At 44.0% G+C, this 25379-nt stretch overlaps 1 pseudogene; it reads right to left on the bottom strand.

The window, feature by feature from the left end:
* Nucleotides 1–25379, bottom strand: part of LOC139274107 (zinc finger protein 271-like) — a 71933-nt pseudogene that overhangs the window by 32248 nt on the left and 14306 nt on the right.

Genomic DNA, 25379 nt, shown 5'->3' with positions numbered 1-25379 from the left:
CGAGCCTTTGCTTTCTGCTTGGGGGAGAGGGTCGCGTTGAATCCATAGAAAGTGCGGCCCTGCCGTTTCAGAGTGTACAGCACATCCATGACAGTGACTGTCTTGTGCTTGGCTGCTTAGTGTCGGCCTAAACTGACCGGCTTAGGAGAGAAATACACAGCCCGGAACGACCGGAGATCCCGGGAACAGAACCAGCATTCAAACTCTCAAACCAGACCAGAATTAAACTAGGCCCTTTTAATAACCGCCGACTTTCTTCATACAGCTTTCATTGATAGATTAAATAATATTTAGGGAACCGGTTGCGGTATTTATACAATTTTTGAGTCTCTGACAACTGTAGATTAATTATTAGTTGCTAACTAGAACAGTTTGTGAGCAGAAAACCATAATGCAGATACCAGGAACTGAAAACTCCCGCATACAGGTCTGAAATAGACCAATTTATTGGTACCTGAAAACAAGGTCTCCATTAATACAGTAAGCAGCCCTTTCACATATATTGTGAGTGGCTCTGAAAAGAGCCTTTGGGTTATAAGTTTAAATCTTGTCCGCTTTACTTGGTCTTGGACGAAGTGGTGGTTTTCTTGGGCAGCAACACAGCCTGGATATTAGGCAGCACCCCGCCCTGAGCGATGGTCACCTTTCCCAGCAGCTTATTGAGCTCCTCGTCGTTGCGGATGGCCAGCTGCAGGTGTCTGGGGATGATGCGGGTCTTTTTGTTGTCGCGGGCCGCATTGCCGGCCAGCTCCAGGATTTCAGCGGTCAGATACTCGAACACAGCAGCCATGTAGACCGGGGCTCCGGCACCCACACGCTGAGCGTAGTTCCCCTTTCGCAGGAGCCTGTGAACACGGCCCACAGGGAACTGCAGTCCGGCCCGGGAGGAGCGAGACTTGGCCTTGGCCCGAGCTTTACCGCTGGTTTTTCCTCTTCCAGACATTTTCACAATCCACAGGTTCAGACAAGGAATGAGAAACTCCTCCCACATCTGCCCTTCTTATACCTTCTGGAGGGATGCAGGGAGCGAACTTGTGATTGGTCACTCTATCATGGATTTCATTGGCTGTTTCCGATGACCAATCACAGTCTGTCTAGTCCACCAATGAAAGGAGGGCGGAAATTACTGGTTCTCAACAGCCAGAACCGAACGATTTTTTAAATTCAAAAATCCCGCCAATAATTGTTAAAATTGCGGATTATGTTAGCAACTTCACCATTAGCCAAATACTTTAAAACACTTTGTTTCCTTTTGTCTTATTCCATGTTCCCCTTGCAAATTCCAGCCTGTTACAATCAGGATTAAATTCGGCTTCAGTTTCAAACTGTCTGCAACGGGCGGGACTCAGTCCCCACTGATTCTGTAACGGGACACATTCCAGCTCCATCTTTGTAAAAGTGAACTTCTTTTCACAGGAGCTGCTGTGGGAGTGAGACCAGAACTGAGAGTCCTTCTGTAAAAATTGAAAAGGGACAGAGTGTTCAAACTGCCCCTGTTCTAGTCTCGAAGAACTCCCATTCTGGGTTGTTAACACTGCGGGGAGTCTCGGGTTAATAAACGGACTGAGCGCAACGGAATAAAAAAAACATGTAAAAAGGGCTTGAGTGAGAATGCGACTGAAATCGGAGTTTCCCCACCCCCCAAAATAAATTCGTGGCAGGCGCTGTGAATGAACGAGTGTGAGAACAAAGGGAAAGCGACCAGGGCCCGTGTTTGTAGTTTACTCACTGCAGCAAATTCCAGAGACACCAAGGTCACGCCGGTCAGTGAAGCTTTTTATGAGAATTCAAAACTAAATCTGCAGCTGGAACTACAAAGGTTCTCACACACACTTGTTCGGGAAATAATTACAGTAAATTCAGTCTAAAGGGTGATGTGTTTGTGCAGGTCTTTCAATGATGTTGTGGGTGGCTCTTAAAAGAGCCGTTGTGTTTGTGGGTTTGTTGTCAGGACAGCGTGGAGTTTTACTTGGAGCTGGTGTACTTGGTCACCGCCTTTGTCCCTTCCGACACGGCGTGCTTGGCCAGCTCTCCGGGCAGCAGCAGGCGCACGGCGGTCTGGATCTCCCGGGAGCTGATGGTGCGGCGCTTGTTGTAATGGGCCAGGCGGGAAGCCTCACCCGCGATGCGCTCGAAAATATCGTTCACAAACGAGTTCATGATGCCCATTGCCTTGGAGGAGATGCCGGTGTCGGGGTGAACCTGCTTCATCACTTTGTAGATGTAGATGGAGTAACTTTCCTTCCTCGATTTTCTGCGCTTCTTGCCGCCCTTCGGTGGTGTTTTCTTGATGACTTTCTTGGCACCCTTTTTCGAAGCTGGTTTCTTTTCCTCAGGCATCGTCTTGTTCAGTCAGTTACAGATATGAAGGAAAGTCTGCTCCGGGCTCGTATTATATAGGCAGCCCCACACTCCGCCCACATCCCTATGCTAATAAGGGATGGGTAAAGGTAACGATTGTGATTGGTTCATTAGCTGCGTTGTCAATTTCCATTGTTCTGTATCTCTCTGATTCGATGTTTAAAGGGACCAATCAGATTTATTGCTCGCCACAATCTCAAATTCTTGAATTGAGTCATCAATGACATCCCCTCCCGATTTATACTCCGTTCTTTATGTTTCTGTTCTGCTCTCAGGCAAAAATGGTTAATGACGGCCAAACTTATAAGGAAGGTTAATTCACGTTTTTTCCTATATATACATTCAATAATCTGAACAGCAAACTCGCTGCTGTGTATGTCGATCTAGATTTCTACATGTTCGAGACATTGACCGGTTTATAACTGAGATTGCCTGAGGGTCACTTCTGATCAGGACTTGGGAGTCCTTCTATGAGGGCAAGGGACCCTCACTGTCCTTCCGCCCTGATGCTGCCTTCATCCCATCGTTTAATTCAACACCTTTCTTATCTGTCACTGCTGTAACATGGATGTAACAGCATGGATTTATGAAGGGGAGTCATGTTTGACAAATTTGCTGGAATTCTTTGAGGATGTCATGAACAGGGTGGATAATGGGGAAGCCGTGGATGTGGTATATTTGGACTTCCAGAACGCATTTGACAAAGTGCCACATAAAAGGTTACTGACTGCACAAGATAAAAGTTCACGGGGTTGGGGTTAATATATTAGCATGGATAGCAGATTGGCAAACAAACAGAAACGAGAGAGTGGGGATAAATGGTTCATTCCCGGGTTGGCAATCAGTAACCAATGGGATGCCACAGGGATCAGTGCTAGGACCCCAACTATTTATGATCTATATTAACGACTTGGAAGAAGGGACCGAGTGTAATGCAGCCAAGTTTGCTGACGATACAAAGATGGGAGGAAAAGCAATGGGTGAGGAGGACACTAAAATTCTGCAAAAGGATATAGACAGGCTAAGTGAGTGAGCAAGGATTTGGCAGATGGAGTATAATATTGGAAAGTGTGAGGTCATGCACTTTGGCAGAAAAAAATCAAAGAGCAAGTTATTATTTCAATGGTGAAAGATTGCAAAGTGCTGCAATGCAGCGGGACCTGGGGGTACTTGTGCATGAAACACAAAAGGTTAGTATGCAGCTACAGCAAGTGATCAGGAAGGCCAATGGAATCTGGCCTTTATTGCAAAGGGGATGGAGTATAAAAGCAGGGAAGTCTTGCTACAGTTGTACAGGGTATTGGTGAGGCCACACCTGGAATACTGCATGCAGTTTTGGTTTCCATATTTACAAAAGGATATACTTGCTTTGGAGGCAGTTCAGAGAAGTTTCACAAGGTTGATTCCGGAATGAGGGAGTTGACTTGAGGAAAGGTTGAGTAGGTTGGGCCTTTACTCATTGGAATTCAGAAGAATGAGAGGTGATCTTATCGAAACTAAGATTATGAGGGGGCTTAACAAGGTGGATGCAGAGAGGATGTTTCCACTGCTAGGGGAAACTAGAACTAGAGGGCTTAATCTTAGAATAAGAGGCCGCCCATTTAAAACTGAGATGAGGAGAAATTTCTTCTCTGAGGATTGTGAATCTGTGTAATTCGCTGCCTCAGAGAGCTGGGACATTGAATAAATTTAAGACAGAAACAGACAGTTTCTTAATGATAAGGGAATAAGGGAATATGGGGCAGGGAAGTAGACCCGAGTCCATGATCGTATTAAATGGCGGAGCAGGCTCGAGGGGCCGTATGGCCTACATTTGCTCCTATTTCTTATGTTTTTATGTTCTTATGTTCTAACTACATTAGTTTTTTCAGTATTACCTTCATCTGGAATGCCCCGTAAATGTCTATGATTTGAAGACTAAAAGGACATTCTGTCCATCGTGTATATGCTGATTTAAAACACCTAACACCACAATATAGATCTTGGCAAAAAACATATCTATACAGAACAAAGTGTAAAGCAACTATCTCGCCCCCGTTCCCCAGGTCACTGCTCTCTCTGTGAGGAGGTGGGTGGCTCTGAGAAGAGCCTTTGTGTTGTGTTTGGGGGAAAGGGTCACGTTATTCAGCCGCCGAATCCATAGAGAGTGCGGCTCTGCTGTTTCAGAGCGTACACCAGATCCATGGCAGTGACCGTCTTGCGCTTGGCGTGTTCAGTGTAGATGACCGCATCCCTGATCACATTCTCCAGGAAAATCTTCAGCACCCCGCGGGCCTCCTCGTAGATCAGGCCCGAGATCCGCTTGACACGGCCACGGCGAGCCAGGCGGCGGATGGCTGGTTTGGTGATGCCCTGGATGTTAATACGGAGCACTTTATGGTGCCGTTTGGCTCTGCCTTTACCCAGTCCTTTGCCTCCTTTACCTCCTCCAGTCATGATGATTCTTTACTGAAATCGCCGCTGAATGTTAATCTCTCGCCTTACCCATTGTCTGTTGAGACCACCAATGAAACGAGGGTGGAAATTCCTGTCCTCAACAGTCACACCTCGAAAGATTTTTAATTTCAAAAATACCGCCAATAATTTTTTAAAGTGCGGATTATGTTAATAAATGCACCATTAGCCAAAGGTTTACAAACAGGTTTTACTTCCTTTTATTTTATTCCATATTTCCCTTACTAATTCCAGGCTGTTACAATCAAAATTAAATTTGCGTTCACTGTCAATCTGTCTGTAACGGACGGCAATCAATCCCCACTGATTCTGTAACAGGACACATTCCAGCTCAAACTGTGTAAAAGTTGGGAATCACAAATCATGGATTGATCTTCCGCACAGGCGGGAGTGAGACCAGAACTGGGAGCCCTTCTGTGAAAAGGGAAGAGGGATAGAGTGTTCACACTGCTTCCCATTCTGGTCTCTGTACAAACTCCCATTCTGGGTTTTTACACTGCAGGGAGTCCCGGGTTAATAAACGGATTGACCGTAACAGGAATTGAAAAATAAACTTATAAAGGGCTTGCGAGAGAATGAGGTGCAGGACATTCTAAAAAGGGAGGGAGAACAGCCAGTTGTCGTGGTGCACATTGGTACCAACGACATAGGCAAAAAAAAGGGATGAGGTCCTACGAAATGAATTTAAGGAGCTAGGAGCTAAATTAAAAAGTAGGACCTCAAAAGTAGTAATCTCGGGATTGCTACCAGTGCCACGTGCTAGTCAGAGTAGGAATCGCAGGATAGCTCAGATGAATACGTGGCTTGAGCAATGGTGCAGCAGGGAGGGATTCAAATTCCTGGGGGATTGGAACCGGTTCTGGGGGAGGTGGGACCAGTACAATCCGGACGGTTTGCACCTGGGCAGAATCGGAACCAATGTCCTCGGGGGAGTGTTTGCTAGTGCTGTTGGGGAGGAGTTAAACTAATATGGCAGGGGGATGGGAACCAATGCAGGGAGATAGAGGGAAACATAAAGGAGGCAAAAGCAAAAGACAGAAAGGAGATGAGGAAAAGTGGAGGGCAGAGAAACCCAAGGCTAAGAACAAAAAGGACCATTGTACAGCAAAATTCTAAAAGGACAGAGGGTGTTAAAAAAACAAGCCTAAAGGCTTTGTGTCTTAATGCAAGGAGTATCCGCAATAAGGTGGATGAATTAATTGTGCAAATAGATGTTAACAAATATGATGTGATTGGGATTACAGAGACGTGGCTCCAGGATGATCAGGGCTGGGAACTCAACATCCAGGGGTATTCAACATTCAGGAAGGATAGAATAAAAGGAAAAGGAGGTGGGGTAGCATTGCTGGTTAAGGAGGAGATTAAGGCAATAGTTAGGAAGGACATTAGCTTGGATGATATGGAATCTATATGGGTAGAGCTACAGAACACCAAAGGGCAAAAAACGTTAGTGGGAGTTGTGTATAGACCTCCAAACAGTAGTTAGGGGTGCATGCAATAAAGGTGCAGCAGTTATAATGGGTGACTTTAATATGCACATAGATTGGGCTAACCAAACTGGAAGCAATACGGTGGAGGAGGATTTCCTGGAGTGCATAAGGGATGGTTTTTTAGAACAATATGTCGAGGAACCAACTAGGGGGAGGCCATCTTAGACTGGGTGTTATGTAATGAGAGAGGATTAATTAGCAATCTCTTTGTGCGAGGCCCCTTGGGGAAGAGTGACCATAATATGGTGGAATTCTGCATTAGGATGGAGAATGAAACAGTTAATTCAGAGACCATGGTCCAGAACTTAAAGAAGGCTAACTTTGAAGGTATGAGGCGTGAATTGGCTGGGATGGATTGGCGAATTATACTTAAGGGGTTGACTGTGGATGGGCAATGGCAGACATTTAGAGACCGCATGGATGAACTACAACAATTGTACATTCCTGTCTGGCATAAAAATAAAAAAGGGAAGGTGGCTCAACCGTGGCTATCAAGGGAAATCAGAGATAGTATTAAAGCCAAGGAAGTGGCATACAAATTGGCCAGAAATAGCAGCGAACCTGGGGACTGGGAGAAATTTAGAACTCAGCAGAGGAGGACAAAGGGTTTGATGAGGGCAGGGAAAATAGAGTACGAGAGGAAGCTTGCAGGGAACATTGAAACGGACTGCAAAAGCTTCTATAGATATGTAAAGAGAAAAAGGTTAGTAAAGACAAACGTAGGTCCCCTGCAGTCAGAATCAGGGGAAGTCATCACGGGAAACAAAGAAATGGCAGACCAATTGAACAAGTACTTTGGTTCGGTATTCACGAAGGAGGACACAAACAACCTTCCGGTTATAAAAGGGGTCGGGGGGTCGAGTAAGGAGGAGGAACTGAGGGAAATCCTTATTAGCCGGGAAATGTGTTGAGGAAATTGATGGGATTGAAGGCCGATAAATCCCCAGGGCCTGATGGACTGCATCCCAGAGTACTTAAGGAGGTGGCCTTGGAAATAGTGGATGCATTGACAGTCATTTTCCAACATTCCATTGACTCTGGATCAGTTCCTATAGAGTGGAGAGTAGCCAATGTAACCCCACTTTTTAAAAAAGGAGGGAGAGAGAAAACAGGGAATTATAGACCGGTCAGCCTGACATCGGTAGTGGGTAAAATGATGGAATCAATTATTAAGGATGTCATAGCAGTGCATTTGGAAAGAGGTGACATGATAGGTCCAAGTCAGCATGGATTTGTGAAAGGGAAATCATGCTTGACAAATCTTCTGGAATTTTTTGAGGATGTTTCCAGTAGAGTGGTCAAGGGAGAACCAGTTGATGTGGTATATTTGGACTTTCAGAAGGCTTTCGACAAGGTCCCACACAAGAGATTGATGTGCAAAGTTAAAGCACATGGGATTGGGGGTAGTGTGCTGACATGGACTGAGAACTGGTTGTCAGACAGGAAGCAAAGAGTAGGAGTAAATGGGTACTTTTCAGAATGGCAGGCAGTGACTAGTGGGGTACCGCAAGGTTCTGTGCTGGGGCCCCAGCTGTTTACACTGTACATTAATGATTTAGATGAGGGGATTGAATGTAGTATCTCCAAATTTGCGGATGACACTAAGTTGGGTGGCAGTGTGAGCTGCGAGGAGGATGCTGTGAGGCTGCAGAGCGACTTGGATAGGTTAGGTGAGTGGGCAAATACATGGCAGATGAAGTATAATGTGGATAAATGTGAGGTTATCCACTTTGGTGGTAAAAACAGAGATACAGACTATTATCTGAATGGTGACAGATTAGGAAAAGGGGAGGTGCAAAGAGACCTGGGTGTCATGGTACATCAGTCATTGAAGGTTGGCATGCAGGTGCAGCAGACGGTTAAGAAAGCAAATGGCATGTTGGCCTTCATAGCAAGGGGATTTGAGTACAGGGGCAGGGAGGTGTTGCTACAGTTGTACAGGGCCTTGGTGAGGCCACACCTGGAGTATTGTGTACAGTTTTGGTCTCCTAACCCGAGGAAGGACATTCTTGCTATTGAGGGAGTGCAGCGAAGGTTCACCAGACTGATTCCCGGGATGGCGGGACTGACCTATCAAGAAAGACTGGATCAACTGGGCTTGTATTCACTGGAGTTCAGAAGAATGAGAGGGGACCTCATAGAAACATTTAAAATTCTGACGGGGTTAGACAGGTTAGATGCAGGAAGAATGTTCCCAATGTTGGGGAAGTCCAGAACCAGAGGTCACAGTCTAAGGATAAGGGGTAAGCCATTTAGGACCGAGATGCGGAGGAACTTCTTCACCCAGAGAGTGGTGAACCTGTGGAATTCTCTACCACAGAAAGTTGTTGAGGCCAATTCACTAAATATATTCAAAAAGGAGTTAGATGAGGTCCTTACTATTAGGGGGATCAAGGGGTATGGTGAGAAAGCAGGAATGTGGTACTGAAGTTGAATGTTCAGCCATGAACTCATTGAATGGCGGTGCAGGCTATGTTTCTATGAAATCTGAGCCTCATTCCCTAAACAAGCTCTTAATTCCTCGGCAGGCGCTGTAAATGGGAACGAGCGACAAGGAATCGTGTTTGTAGCATGAATGGCGGGAAATTCAACAGCGGCCCCAACGTCGAACCAGACAGTGAAGCTGCTTATGAGAATTCAAAACTAATTCCACAGCTGGAACTGCAAAGGTTCCCAAACACACTTGTTCAGGAAATAATTACAGTAAATTGAGTCTAAAGGGTGATGCGCTTTCGGTCTTTCAGAGAGGTTGTGGTTGGCTCTTAAAAGAGCCATTGTGTTTGGGGTGTTCCCTCAGGACAGTGTGGAGTTTTACTTGGAGCTGGTGTACTTGGTCACCGCCTTTGTCCCTTCCGACACGGCGTGCTTGGCCAGCTCCCCGGGCAGCAGCAGGCGCACGGCGGTCTGGATCTCACCGGAACTGATGGTGTCAGATTATGGTATGAGAGTGTGTATTTTATTCTGTACTTGTCTATCTCTGGTATATGAATGTGGCGTTTAGTCTGTACCTGTCAGTTACTGGTATATGATTGTTGGGGTTACTCTCTACCTCTCAGTTTCGGTTATGTGATTGTGGGTTTTAATCTGTACCTGTCACTCTCTAGTATTTGAGTGTGGTGTTTATTCTGTATCCATTTGTCTCTGGTATGTTAGTGTGGGTTAATCTGCACCTGTCAGCTTGCTATGTGAGTGTGGGTTTATTCTGTACCTCTCGGCTCTGGTATATGACTGTGGGGTTAATCTGTACCTGTCAGTTTCTGGTATGTGAGTGTGGTCTTTAATCTGTACCTGTCAGTCTCTGGTATGTGACTGTGTATTTTTTCTGTAACTGTCAGTTTATATGTGAGTGTGTATTTTATTCTATACATTTCAATCTCTGGTATGCGAATGTGGGGTTTAACCTGTACCTGTCAGTTTCTGGTATGTGAGTGTGGGTTTAATCTGTACGTATCAGTTTCTGGTATATGAGTGTGTGGTTAATCTGTACCTATCAATTTCTGGTCTATTATTGTGGGCTTTAATCTGTACCTATTAGTTTCTGGTATGTGAGTGTGGGTGATATTCTATACCTGTCTGTTTCTGGTATGAGAGAGTGGTTTTAAGATGTACCTTTCAGTCTTTGATATGTGAAAGTGGGGATTAATCTGTACCTGTCAGTTTCTGGTATTTGAGTGTTGGTTTTATCCCATAGCTGTCAGTTTCTGGTCTATGTGTGGGGTTTAATCTGTAACCATCAGTTTCTGGTAAAAAGTGTGTGGTTTAATCTGTATCTGTCAGTTTCTGATCTATGAGTGTGGGTTTAATCTATACCCATCAGTTTCTGGTGTGCAAGTGTGGGTTTTATTCTGTATATTTCAGTATCTGGTATATGAATGTGATATGTTTCAATAGTGAAACTGCATTTGATCCTACCGCTCTGTGTGGCTGTAAGATTCACAATGAAACTCAGCCACTTCGGATCACTGTTGGACTGACAGCTTCTGCTGCCTGTGATAACAGGATTGAGGTCAGTTCTGTGTCTCTGCGCTCTGTGAGTGATAATGTACTTACTGTATGCGAGAAGGAGCTGCCTGCACTTTGTCTTGTGTTCTGGGTGGAAGAAATATCATATTTATACTGGCTCAATGAAGTATTTTGCTTTGAGAATAATAATACCAGAAAAATATTAGTTATGATATGGACAACTGATGGGGAAAATATAAAATAAAGTTGTAATGAATGTATATGTTTATAATAAAGTAAAGTATCTGGAGAGAGGAAACCGTGATACAAACAGTGTTCTTGTCTGACCTCACTGCAGTACAGCAGCACTCAGATTTTCCACACCAGGTGTGTAGGACTGTTCTATAGAAAGTTATCAGCATCTAGACACAACTCAAACCCAGCACTGGTCCATGAATGGGATCACCCGATTAATACAATCGAGGTTTATATCCTCCACTCCCATAGGACTACCTGTAAAATTCTGAATCGCTTTCTGGATTATAACCACAGGTACCTGGGCTGTACAACAATTGTTCTCAGTCTATTGGAACCGAGTTAAGTGCCTGTGCAGTCAACAGAATGTCACAGAGCCTGGATCATGATGTATCTGAGGGAGCGACAATGTATCTCTCGATCACCTTCAACACGGATCTGGAGAACTCAATGCACCGAAACAAAATTACCAAATTTGAAATGTCTACTTTCTGTCCTGGTGCCTGCAATAGATACACTTTGTGACACTCCTCACATCCTCACTGTCAGGCTGTGTTTCCACTGTTCAATGTCCAAGAAGGGCAGACACGGTGAGATTGGGACTGAATCAGGAACATTCACGACTGGTTTGGTGACAGAAACCAGCAATGATTTGAAAGAGTGTGGTGATTAACTTTCTCTGTTACCTTACACTGTACACACACAGCCCGGGATATCTCCGCTCCCTTCCCCCACTCACTCCATGTTCCCAAACTACTTCCTGCTCCATTCTGCCTCTTACAAACAGCCCCCGATTCCCCGACACAAAGCCCATTTGCGGAAACAGTCTCAATGCGATGAGCTGCTGTAAAGAGTCTGCTGTTTGCTCCCTTACTCTGGCCCGGGATATCTCCGCTCCCTGATGTGTTCAACGATCATCAGCCCAGCACAGAGGAAATGGCAGCCACTGGCAGAGCTGGGGAAGGGGAGCTCGCATGTGTCCTTCCTGTCAGTTTAAATACTGGGCGGGAGACAAGTCGGGGGGGGGGGGCGGTGTTGGGGGGGAGCAGGCAAGTATTTCAATGCTGGAGCGTGAAGCTTGGAGGTGAATCTGGAAGCTCAGAGGCCGCTGTCTCTGCTCAATCTGTCACCCTGTATTGTTCAGACTATGGGATGTGAGTGTGTGTTTTACACTGTATAGTTCAGACTATGGGCTGTGAGTGTGTGTTTTACACTGTATAGTTCAGACTATGGGATGTGAGTGTGTGTTTTACACTGTATAGTTCAGACTATGGGATATGAGTGTGTGTTTTACACTGTTTCGTTCAGACTATGGGATGTGAGTGTGTGTTTTACACTGTATAGTTCAGACTATGGGATGTGAGTGTGTGTTTTACACTGTATTATTCAGACTATGGGATGAGAGTGTGGGTTTTACACTATATAGTTCAGACGATGGGATGTGAGTGTGTGTTTTACACTGTATAGTTCAGACTATGGGATGTGAGTGTGTGTTTTACACTGTATAGTTCAGACTATGGGATTTGAGTGTGTGTTTTACACTGTATTGTTCAGACTATGGGATGTGAGTGTGTGTTTTACACTGTATTGTTCAGACTATGGGATGGGAGTGTGGGTTTTACACTATATAGTTCAGACTATGGGATGTGAGTGTGTGTTTTACACTGTATAGTTCAGACTATGGGATGTGAGTGTGTGTTTTACACTGTTTCGTTCAGACTATGGGATGTGAGTGTGTGTTTTACACTGTATAGTTCAGACTATGGGATTTGAGTGTGTGTTTTACACTGTATTGTTCAGACTATGGGATGTGAGTGTGTGTTTTACACTGTATCGTTCAGACTATGGGATGTGAGTGTGGGTTTTACACTGTATAGTTTAGACTATGGGATGTGAGTGTGTGTTTTACACTGTATTATTCAGACTATGGGATGAGAGTGTGGGTTTTACACTATATAGTTCAGATGATGGGATGTGAGTGTGTGTTTTACACTGTATAGTTCAGACTATGGGATGTGAGTGTGTGTTTTACACTGTATAGTTCAGACTATGGGATTTGAGTGTGTGTTTTACACTGTATTGTTCAGACTATGGGATGTGAGTGTGTGTTTTACACTGTATTGTTCAGACTATGGGATGGGAGTGTGGGTTTTACACTATATAGTTCAGACTATGGGATGTGAGTGTGTGTTTTACACTGTATAGTTCAGACTATGGGATGTGAGTGTGTGTTTTACACTGTTTTGTTCAGACTATGGGATGTGAGTGTTTGTTTTACACTGTATAGTTCAGACTATGGGATTTGAGTGTGTGTTTTACACTGTATTGTTCAGACTATGGGATGTGAGTGTGTGTTTTACACTGTATCGTTCAGACTATGGGATGTGAGTGTGGGTTTTACACTGTATAGTTCAGACTATGGGATGTGAGTGTGTGTTTTACACTGTATAGTTCAGACTATGGGATGTGAGTGTGGGTTTTACACTGTATAGTTCAGACTATGGGATGTGAGTGTTTGTTTTACACTGTATAGTTCAGACTATGGGATGTGAGTGTGTGTTTTACACTGTATAGTTCAGACTATGGGATGTGAGTGTGTGTTTTACACTGTATAGTTCAGACTATGGGATGTGAGTGAGTGTTTTACACTGTAATGTTCAGACTATGGGATGTGAGTGTGTGTTTTACACTGTATAGTTCAGACTATGGGATGTGAATGTGTGTTTTACACTGTATAGTTCAGACTATGGGATGTGAGTGTGTGTTTTACACTGTATAGTTCAGACTATGGGATGTGAGTGTGTGTTTTACACTGTATAGTTCAGACTATGGGATGTGAGTGTGGGTTTTACACTGTATAGTTCAGACTATGGGATGTGAGTGTGGGTTTTACACTGTATAGTTCAGACTATGGGATGTGAGTGTGTGTTAAATTTTATATGAATCAAAAAGCAGAATATTTAAAAGAGGAGAGACTTGTAAATGTCGTTATTCAGGGGGATTTGAGTGTCATTGTGCACGAATCACATATCGTTAACTTGCAGCTACTGCAAGCAATTAGGAAGGTAAAGGATATGTTGGCCTTTATTACAAGGCGTTTGGAGTATAAGAGTAAAGAAATGTGGCTGCAATTATGTAGGGCTTTGGTGAGACCACACCTGGATTACTGGGCACAGTTTTGGTCTCATTGCCTAATGAAGGATATTAGAGGGGGTGCAACATTGAATCCTGGGATAGGGAGATTGAGTGAAGTGCACCTATACACTCTGGAGTTTAGAAGAATGAGAGCTGAGCTCATTGAAATCTAAAAAAAAATCTTAGAAGTCTTGGCAGGGTAGATGCTGTGAGGATGTTTCCCTTTGCTGGATAGTCTAGATCTAGGGGTCATAGTCTCAGGATAAGGGATCGGACACTTAGGACTGAGATGAGGAGCAATGTGTTCACTCAGAGGGATGTGAATCTTTGGAATTCTATACACATAGGTCTGAGACACTCAGTCATTGAGTATATTCAAGACAGAGAACAAAGGGAATCAAGGGAAATGGGTATCAGGCAGGAGTTCAGGGTGAAGTTCAGCCATGAATGTAATGAATTGCGGAGCAGGCTCGAGCGGCCTTACCGCCTGCTATTTCTTATTCTCTTATAGCTGTCAGTATCTGGTACATGAGTGTTGTTCTTTCTTCAGTTTTTGGTGGGCAAAAGTGGGTTTTATTATACACCATGTCAGCTTCTGGAATGTGACTGCGAGTTCCACTCTGTTTTTGCCTGTCTCCGGGATGTGAGTGTGGATTTTACTCCGTACCTGTCGGTCTCTGGTATGTCAATGTGGGTATTACCCTGTACCTGTCAGTTTCTCATATGTGATTGGGAATTTATTCTGTACTTGTCAGTTTCTGTTATGTGAGTTTTATTCTGTACCTGTTATTTTCTGAATTTGTAACATGGGTTTTCCTCTGTACCTGCCAGTTTCTGGGATGTGAGTGTAATTTTTTGTCTGTACCTGTCTGTTTCCGGTATCGGAATGTAGGTAAAACTATGTAGTTCTCAGTCTCTGGGATGTGAGTGTGCGTTTTACTCTGTATCAGTCACGTCTTTGGTATGTGAGTGGGTTTTATTCTATAGCTGTCTTTCTCTGCTATGCGAGTGTGATTTTACACTTTATCATTCAGACTCTGGTATGTGAGTGGGGTTTTATTCTGTACCTGTCATTTTCTCATTTGATAACGTGGGCTTCAATCAGTACCTGGCAGTTTCTGATATGCGAGAGTGGATTTTAGCCTGTATCTGTCAGTTTATGATATCTGAGAGTGGGTATCTCTCATTGTCTTTTATGTAAGTGTAAGTTTTACTCTGTATAGCTTAGTCTCGGATATGGGAGTGCAGAATTTACTCTATAGCTGTGTGTGTGTGATGCAAGTGTGGATTTTACTCTGTATCTGTTAGTCTCTGATGTGAGAGTGAGAGTTTTACTCTGTATCTATTAGTCTCTGATGTGAGAGTGTGAGTTTTACTCTGTATCTGTTAGTCTCTGATGTGAGTGTGTGAGTTTTACTCTGTATCTGTCAGTTTTTGGTATGCAAGTGTGGTTTTCCTCTATCATTCAGGCTCTGGGATGAAAGTGAGAGTTTTACTCTGTATGTTAATATCTGTGATGTGAGTCTGGGTTGTACTCTGCAACTTTCATTTTCTCAAATTTGAGTTGGGTTTTATTTTGTACCTGTCAGTTTCTAGTATATGAATAGGGGTTTTAATCTGTACCTGTCAGTTTCTGCTGTGATAGTGCTGCTTTTGTGCTGTATCTGTCAGTTTCTGATGTGTGAGTCTGTTTTAATCTATACCTGTTAGGCTGTGGGATGTGAGCATGTGTTTGACTCTGCATCGATCAGTATCTTTTATGTGGCTGTTGATTTTGCTCTGTAGCTGTCACTCTCTGGGATGTGAATGTGGGTTTGACTCTGTAGGTGTCATTTTCTCATGTGTGAGTGTGTTATAGACTGTATGTGTCATTCTCTGTGGTGTGAGTGTGGGCTTTACTCTGTATCTGTCAGTCTTTGGAATGTGAGTATGTTTTAATCTTTATCTGTCAATTTCTGGTATTTGTCTGTTGTTGTTACTCTCCAATTGTTAGTTTCCAGGATGTGATTGTGTATTTTAATCAGTACCTGCCAGTTTCTTGTACCGGAGTGTGGATATTAGTCATATCTTCCAGTCTCTGGTATGTGAGTGTGTGTTTTACTTTATAACTGTCTGACTCTGGGATGCAAGTGTATTTTATTCTGTATCTGCTGGTTTACAGAATGTATTAACAAAAACTGAGAGGTACAGAATAAAAGTTATGTGAATATCCATTTTACTCTGCACCAGTCACTTTCCGATATGTGAGTGTGGATTTTAACCTATATCTGCCAGTCAGTCAGTGTGTTACCATATGTGATTGTGATTCAATCACAATCCGTCATTCACTGTGCCCGAGAGTATGTATCATTCTGTCTCTCTCGGTCCCTGGTACTGTTTGTAGATTGGGATCCATTCTGTGTCTCTCAGTCCCTGGCACTGTGTGTAGGTGTGGGGTTCATTCTGTCTCTCTGTCCCTGGTACTGTTTGTAGATTGGGATCCATTCTGTGTCTCTCAGTCCCTGGCACTGTGTGTAGGTGTGGGGTCCATTCTGTGTCTCTCAGTCCCTGGCACTGTTTGTAGGTGTGGGGTCCATTCTGTGTCTCTCAGTCCCTGACACTGTTTGTAGGTGTGGGGTCCATTCTGTGTCTCTCAATCCCTGGCACAGTTTGTGGGTGTGGGATCCATTCTGTGTCTCTCAGTCCCCGGCACTGTTTGTGGGTGTGGGGTTCACTATGTCTCTGTTAGAATGGTGATGTGTGTGAGTGCGAGAGTTATTATGTAATTGACAGTCTCTTGTTGTCAGCTATTCTTGCTGTGTGACTGTTGGATTCTGTTCCTTCTTTAGGCCTATGCTAGTTTGAGATTATCCGTGATTGTCTCAGGAGGAGGTTTGGTTCAGTCCATTACCTCCGTTTCTCTGCTCTTGTATGTTAGTTGCTGGGTTTGAGAGTCAGTGTACTGACACCAGTGTGGATTGACACCGTGTCAGTCAGTCCTTGTGTGTGAGCAAGGGAGTGAAAATGGATCTGCCTCTCAGAGCGATATGTTTGGACTTTGAAACAACATCTTATTGTACTGTTCCAAGTGACTGTGGGATTCATAATGTAACTCTGGGATTCGGATCACTGTGGGACTGACAGCTTCTGCTACCTGTGACAATATGATTCTGTGTCTCTGCGCGCTGTGAGTGATAATGTACTTACTGTGTGTGAGAAGGAGCTGCCTGCACTGTTCCTTGTGTTCCAGGTGGCAGAAAGATCACATTTATTCTGGGGGTGAAGTATTTTGCTCTGAGAATAATAATATGAGTAAAATATTAGGTACAAGTCATGGACAGGTGCCCATAGACTATAACAATAAAGTTATAATTAATGTGTTTCTTTATAATAAAGTAAAGTATCTGGAGAGAGGAATGCGCGATACAAACAGTGACATTGTCTGACCTCACTGCAGTACAGCGGCACTCAGATTCTCTCATCATCATCATCATCATAGGCGGTCCCTCGAACCAGGATGACTTGCTTCCACGTGAGCTGACAGATGTTTCAATGAAGGACCTGATATTCCAATCCTGACTCCAATTGAAAGGGTGGAAGATGCCTGTGCGTGGATTTTTTTAACGTGTGGTGACCGTTGCACATCAGCCACCACACAGGCTTGACAGAGCTAGGACTTTATCCAGTGGCAAGGGTAGACCAGGACTGGAGACCTGCTCGGCTGCACAGACCTAGTGCGCACAGACCCAGTGTGGGCTGGCCTGTGCTGCCCCTGGGCCATCGGCTCTTCTGGGCCCTGTACCTCATTCGCCGCATCTCCGTCACAATCTCTCGTCGCTCCTCCGCCACAAACATTCGCCGCACCTCCGCCATGATTTCCCACCGCACATCCATTACAAACATTCGCCGAACCTCCGCCACGATCACCCACCGAATCTCAGCCACGATCCCTCAATGCCCCTCCACCTCAATCACTCACCACACCTCCGCCACGACCATGAGCAGAGGAGCGGGACGGTCGTGGCGGAGGTGTGGTGAGTGATCAGGTTCCCCACACCAGCTGTATCAGACGGTTCTATAGTAAGTTATCAGCATCCAGACACAACCCAAACCCAGCACTGGTCCATGAATGGGAACACCCGATTGGCAGAGTCCAGGTTTATATCTCCCACTCACATGGGACAATCTGTAAAGTTCTGAATCGCTTCCTGGATTATAAGCACAGGTATCTGGGCTGTACAACAATTGTTTTCAGTCTAATGAAACAGAGTTGAGAGCCTGTACAGTTAACAGAATGTCCCAGATGTATCTGAGGGAGCGACAATGTATCTCTCGATCACCAGCAACACGGTTCTAGAGAATTCAACACACCGAAACAAAATAACCGATTATTGAAATGTCTCCTGTCACACTCCTCTCCTGGTGCCTGCAATAGATGCACTTCGTGACACTTCTCAGTCAGGCTGTGTTTCGACTGTTCAATGTCCAAGAACAACAGACACTGTGAGATTGGAATTGAATCAGGAACATTCACTACTGATTTGGGGAAAGAAAGCAGCACTGATTTGAAAGAGCGAGGTGATTTACTTTCTCTGTTACCTTACACCGTACACACACAGCCCGAGAATGGCTTCTCCCTTCCCCCACTCACTCCATGTTCCAGAACTAATTCCTGCTCCACTCCACCTCTTACAGACAGCCCCGACTGCCGCTGAACTTACCCCGACTCAAAGCCCATCTGTGGACACAGTGCTAATGTGATGAGCTGCTGTAAGGAGGCTGCTGTTTGCTCCCTTACTCGGGCCCGGGATATCTCCGCTCCCTGATGTGTTCAATGATCATCAGCCCAGCACAGAGGAAACGGCAGCCGCTGACAGAGCTGGGGGAGGGGAGCTCACATGGGCCCTTCCCGTCGGTTTAAACACTGGGCGGTGAGAGCGGGGAGCAGCATGCATTTAGTGCATGCTCAGACCATCTTTTTGTCACTATTTAAATCAGCAAAAATGGGATTGTTTCACAAGTTGCTTTTATCACTAATTAAATGGGCCACATTGAGAGAATTTTAATTATAATCCGAATTACCAACAAAATGATTCGGTGAGCCGGACACTGGAGTGGAATTTCCTAGAGAGTTTTACTCTTTCCGTCAGTCTCTGGTGTGTGAGTGTGTCCCTGTCATTTCTGATAGGGGACTATGGGTTTTACTTGCTGCATATTATTGTTCTGATGGGTTTTATTCTGTACCTGTCAGTCTCTGCTATGGGAATGTGGGTTTTATTCTGTACCTGTCAGTCTCTGCTATGTGAGTGTGTGTTTTATTCTGTATCTCTTAGTTTCTGCTATGTGAGTGTGGGTTTAATTCTGTTCCTATCAGTTTATGCTATGGGAATGTCGGTTTCATTCTGGACTCGTCAGTCTCTGATATGCAAAAATGGGTTTTACTCTACCTGTCAGCTTCTAGTATGCGAGTGTGGGTTTTTATCCTCAGTTTATGGTGGGAGAATGTGGGTTTTATTCTGTAGCTGCCAGTCTATGTTGTGAAAGTGTGCATTTTACTCTGTACCTGTCAGTTTCTAGTATGTGAGTGTAGGTTTTATTTGTACCTGTCAATCTCTGGAATGTGAGTTTGGGTTTATTCTATTTTAACCTGGCTATGAAACCTGCTCCCTCGCGGCATAGGTGTCCTCTGGAAATAAACTCAGCAGATCAGTACGAATCGCTTGCCGATTATTCAAAAGTTTCAGATAAATGCAGAAAATGACCAAACTGCTTCAAAAACAGACACAAGCTGTCAAAAATAATGGAAAACAAGGCCCAGTAGATTTAGAGAGAGAGCTCGGGCTGGTGGGAATCCATCACTGGATCGTTCACACAAGCCGAGTGGATTAATTTGGTGATAGTACGAATTCACTGGTAGGTATTTGATGAGTAAGGTAAATAATCACCAGATTGGAATTTATCTTTTTCTTGTAACATCACAGAAAAGTGGATCGCAAGCAGGGTGGAGGAATTTGGTGATAGTAGGAATTCATTGCAAATTATTGACCTGGTTAGGAAATTGACTGAGCTGCAGGAGACAGAGGGTAGCGATAAAGGTTGGTTCTCAAGTTGACAGGATGTGGTGTCCCACAGGGATCTGTGTTGGGGATTCAACTATCCCTAGTATTTATTAATGACTTAGTTGATGGCATAGAAAGTCATATATCTAAATTTGCCGCTGAACACAAAAGAAAGATGGCATTGCAGGCAGTGTAGTTGAAAGCATCAAATTACAAAGGGATAGCGATAGATTAAGTTCATGAGCAAAGCTGCGTCAAATCGATTTCAATGTAGACAAATGTGAGGTCATCCACTTTGGACCTAAAAAGGATACAAGAGGGTACTTTCTAAATGGTAAAAAGCTAAAAACAGTGGCAGTCCACAGAGACTTGGGAGTCCAGGTACAGAGATCATTAAAATGTCATGAACAAGTACAGAAAATAATCAGAAAGGCTGATGGAATGCTGGTTTTTACATCTAGAGCACTAGAATACTAGGGGGTAGAGGTTATGCTGCAGCTATACAAAGCCCTGGTTAGCCAACACCTGGAGCACTGTGAGCAGTTCTGCGCATCATGCCTTAGGAAGGTTATATTGGCCTTGGAGCGAGTGCAGCGTAGATTTACCACAATGATACTCGGACTCCAAGATTTAAGGTATGAGGAAAAATTACACAAATTAGGGCTGTATCCCCTAGAATTTAGGTTAAGGGCTGATCTGATCGAAGTTTAAGATATTAAGCGGAACAGATGGGGTAGATCGAGAGAAACTATTTCCGCTGGTTGGGGATTCTAGGACTCGGGGCATAGTCTAAAAATTAGAGCCAGAACTTTTAGCAGTGAAATGAGGAAACACATTTATACATAATGGGTGGTAGAAGTTTGGAACTTGCTTCCTCAAACACCAATTGATGCTAGGTCAGTTATTAATTTTAAATCGGAGATTGATAGCTGTTTGTTAACTAAAGGTATTAAAGGATCTGGTCAAAGGTGGGTATATGGAGTAAGGTCGCAGATCAGCCAGGATCTCATTGAATGGGGGAACAGGCTCGAGGGGCTCAATGGCCTACTCCTATTCCTATGGAGCAGTTGCCAGGACTGGTGAAATAATCCAAATAAAGATTCATTTGCCGAGACTCTGCAGCAGTTGTTTTCTGCTGTTAAATACCAGAATCAAATTGATCAGAATGCACCAATTGAAACAGAAAATTCAGCACTTTCTGGGGAGGTGAATGGCCGAGACACATTGATACTGAACTGTATTTAGTGAGCAACAGAACAAGGAGGAAGAGACAATCTCACACAGACACATACCCACAGAAGCACATACACAAGCACGTACACATTCATATATCAAAATATATACATAAACACATACACAGCCACAAAGATTGACACACATACACTTCTCTAATTGGCGAGTAGCTCGGAGCTGTGGATGAGCAGAGATTTTTCGGGGCAGGGGTATAAAAGAATACGGAGGTAAAGCAGGTGGAAGGAGTTAAGAGACAGATCAGCCCTGATCTCACTGAATGGGGGAACAGGCTCGAGGAGCTGAATGGCCTGTTCCTGTTCCGATGTTCCTTCCTCCACTTTATCTCCAGTGTCACTATCAAGCACTCCCAGGGCACATACAATACTGAGCACCCTCGACATTACCTTGTCATTACTACTGTCACTCTGTCCCCAGCCCTACTCCAGACCATTTCTGTTCCTGAATTTATAAACTAGGAAAATGTAGAAACGATAAATCCTCGGGACTGGATGAATTGCATCCGCGCAAACTAAACTATGCAAAGGAAGAGCCCATCGAGAGAATTGTGTTCAGTTCTGGACCTCACGAATGATGTATTAGCTTTAGCGGGGGTGCAGCACAGATTCAGCAGATTGCTACCGGGGCTAAAAAGGATTAAATTATGAGGACAGGTGGCATAGACAAGTCTTTTACTTCCTTGAAGATAGAAAATTAAGGATGATATCATTGACATGTTTAAGATGATAGAGAGATACTATTTCATCTGGTGGGAGAGTCCAGAACAAGGGGAATAAACTTAAAAGTTAAAGCTAGGCCGTTCAGGAGTGAGGCCAGAATGCACTTCTTCACACAAAGGTCAGTCGCAATCTGGAAATCTCTCCCCCAAAAAGCTGGAGCTCAACTGAAACATTCAAGACTCAGACTAACTGATTTTTGTTAGGTTGGGTTCTGTGTCTGTATATTGACACACAAAGACAAACACACACACACACAGACATGCTGAAACACACACATGGGTTAAGGGTGTAGGTGGACTGAAAGGGATTAAGCAGACTTTTAAAGGCACTTGTTCGTCAGTCCGTCTGCCGATTTTGGGCCTGGTTTGGTACAAATCTGACCTCTCACCAAGGACTCTGTTTGAACTCACCACATTCATTTTACACAAGTCCTTCAGATTGGTAGGGGTGAAAGGTCAGTATTTTGACCCTCTGTGACACCCAGCCCATTGCTGAAGATTGTTTCGAGTGCTGTACCATGTCTTTTCAGAATTCACTATAGAATTACATAGTATTCACTTCAGAGAAACAGGCCATTCTGCCCAACATGTCCATGATGGTGTTTATGCTCCACACGAGCATTCTCTCACCTTAGTTCACCTCACCCTATCATATCCTCGATTCCTTTCTCTCTCATGTACGTATCTAGCTTCCCCTTAAAGGCGCTCAGCTATTCACCTTAACTCCACATGCTAGCAAGCTCTACATTCTAACCACTCTCTGGGTAAAGAGGTTTCTCCTGAATTCCTTATTGGATTTATTAGTGACTATCTTATATTTAGTTCCTAGTTTTGGACTCCTCACAAGTGGTAACATCTTCTCTACATCTACCCTAACAAACAGCTTCTTAATTATAAAGATCTCTATGAGCCTTCTCTTTTCTAGAGAAAGAGCCCCAGCATGTTCAGCCATTCTGGATACTTATAACCTCTCACTTCTGGTGTCATCCTTGGAAATCTTTTTTGCAACAGCCACAGTGCCTGTATAACTTTTTCATAATATGGAGACCAAAACTGAACACAGTATTCCAAGTGTCATCCAACCAAGGTTCTATATACATTTAACAAAACTTCTCTGCTTTGCAATTCTCTTACCCTAGAAATGAAACCCAGTGCTTTATTTACATTTCCATTGCCTTGTTAACCTGCTTTTAATGATTTGTGCATCTGTTCCCCTAGATCACTGGTGGGCAAAATACAGCCCATGGGCCATATCTGGCCCGCCAAGACATTCTATCCGTCCCGCTGGATGGGACAGAAATAGAACGCAAGCCAGATCTCGAGCTGCACATTCGTCTATCCACTTTCACTTCTCATGAGTCATAGACAGACCTGAACTGCAGCCAAGGAAAAAACATAGTAATACTTCATTTAAATTAATAATTCACCAAAGCGATTCTCTCTGGCCTGATCTTAAAAGGATCCGTTGAGTAATTCTCGGCGCCAATGGCAGACATCAGTACCCAGAATGCACTGTGTACTAGAATATGCCCTATCCAATTTAGAGTGGAGTCATGGCTGCTCATCTCCACAAATCTTTTACCGAAGAAAGTGACTGGCACTGCATCTCTCTTCTCCCGGTACAATGGCAGGGGAGTTCTCATCTGGCACCAATTGGGACGGCATTAGTAATCTTTGCAGAGGGACATAATGATGACTGAGGTGGGAAAATGATGCTGACACAGGCTCTAAAGGGGGTACAGTTCTATTTCACAGCACTGATTTACAGAGACCAGAAGATACCACAACATTTTCAACTTTTATCTTTGATTCGGTCCAAGTCAGCATGGATTTATGAAAGGGAAATCATGCTTGACAAATCTTCTAGAATTGTTTGAGGATGTAACTAGTAGAGTGGACAAGAGGGAGCCAGTGGATGTAGTGTATTTAGACTTTCAAAAGGCTTTTGACAAGGTCCCACTCAAGAGATTAGTGTGCAAAATTAAAGCACATGGTATTGGGGGTAATGTACTGACGTGGTTGGTAGACAGGAAGCAAAGAGTAGGAATAAATTGGTCCTTTTCAGGATGGCAGGCAGTGACTAGTGGGGTACCGCAAGGTTCAGTGCTGGGACTCCAGCTATTTACAATATACATTAATGATTTAGACAAAGGAATTAAATGTAACATCTCCAAGTTTGCAGATGACACTAAGCTGGGTGGCAGTGTGAGCTATGAGGAGGATGCTAAGAGGCTGCAGGGTGACTTGGACAGGTTAGGTTGTGAATGTGCATGAAGAAGTTGTGAATGTGTCAGTTGAAGAGGATCATGGGAAGATAGCTAAAAGAAAATGTCAAGCTGCGATATTTACAATGTCGACACAAAAAGGGGTTACTCAGTGTTGTGGTCAAACACGAGTTACGCGAAAAAGCAAAGTCAGGCATGAGTCAGACGAGAGACTGCTATAACCAGCCGTAAAATAGGGAAATGCAATGTAAAACGAAACTGTAAACACATCCCTGGAGCCCACCCTATTTGGAGAGTTGTTAGCCTGCAATTGGGTATGCTATGGGGGAAGCCGACCAATGATTGTATAAACTGAGTGTCACTCAAATATGTTCTGCTGTAACAATGTATAAATATTGAGCTTTTGTACTGTTACGAGACTTGTCAAGAGAGAGGTGAACAGGCTCAAATCGAGGGTGTTCCCTTTATCTTAACAGGTCCCGGCCGGAGAATCTCTAATAAAGGTCTTATGTTGCGAAGACTAAAAGTGTTCGTGTGTCAGTGAATTCGCTGAAACAGATTGAAGAGAAAAGAATCCGTATCAACAAGGTGAGAGGGCAAATGCATGGCAGATGCGATATAATGTAGATAAATGTTTGGTGGTAAAAACAGGAAGGCAGATTATCTGAATTATGACAGGTTAGTAAAAGGGGAGGTGCAACGAGACCTGGGTTTCATGGTACATCAGTCACTGAAAGTTGGCATACACATACAGCAGGCGGTGAAGGCGGCAAATGGCATGTTGGCCTTCATAGCGAGAGGATTTGTGTATAGGAGCAGGGAGGTCTTACTATAGTTGTTCAGGGCCTTGGTGAGGCCACACCTTGAATATTGTATACAGTTTTGTTCTCCTAATCTGAGGAAAGACATTCTTGCTATTGAGGGAGTGCAGCGAAGGTTCAACAGACTGATTCCTGGGCTGACAGGACTGACATATGAAGAAAGACTGGATCGACTAGGCTTATATTCAATGAAATTTAGAAGAATGATAGGGGATCTCATAGAAACATATAACATTCTGACGGGATTGGACAGGTTAGATGCAGGAAGAATGTTCCCGATGTTAGGGAAGTCCAGAACCAGGGGTCATAGTCTAAGGATAAGGGGTAAGCCATTTAGGACCGAGATGAGAAGAAACTTCTTCACTCTAAGAGTTGTGAGCATGTGGAATTCTCTACCACAGAAAGTTGTTGAGGCCAGCTCGTTAGATATATTCAAAAGGGAGTGAGATGTGGCCCTTATGGCTAAAGGGATCAAGGGGTATGGAGAGAAAGCAGGAATGGGGCACTGAAGTGCATGATCAACCATGATCATATTGAATGGTGGTGCAGGCTCAAAGGGCCGAACAGCCTACTCCTGCACCTATTTTCTATGTTTCTATGTTTCATTTATAAGCAGTACCGGATACAAGTTATGTATGTAAGATAGCATCTGACTACTACATGAAATTATGTTTATGCAATGTTTTAAT

Source organism: Pristiophorus japonicus, chromosome 9 (genome assembly GCF_044704955.1).
Source record: "Pristiophorus japonicus isolate sPriJap1 chromosome 9, sPriJap1.hap1, whole genome shotgun sequence".
NCBI classification, from domain to species: Eukaryota; Metazoa; Chordata; class Chondrichthyes; family Pristiophoridae; genus Pristiophorus; species Pristiophorus japonicus.
Note: the sequence above shows the minus strand (reverse complement) of the source record. Positions and strands in the feature narration are given on the sequence as shown.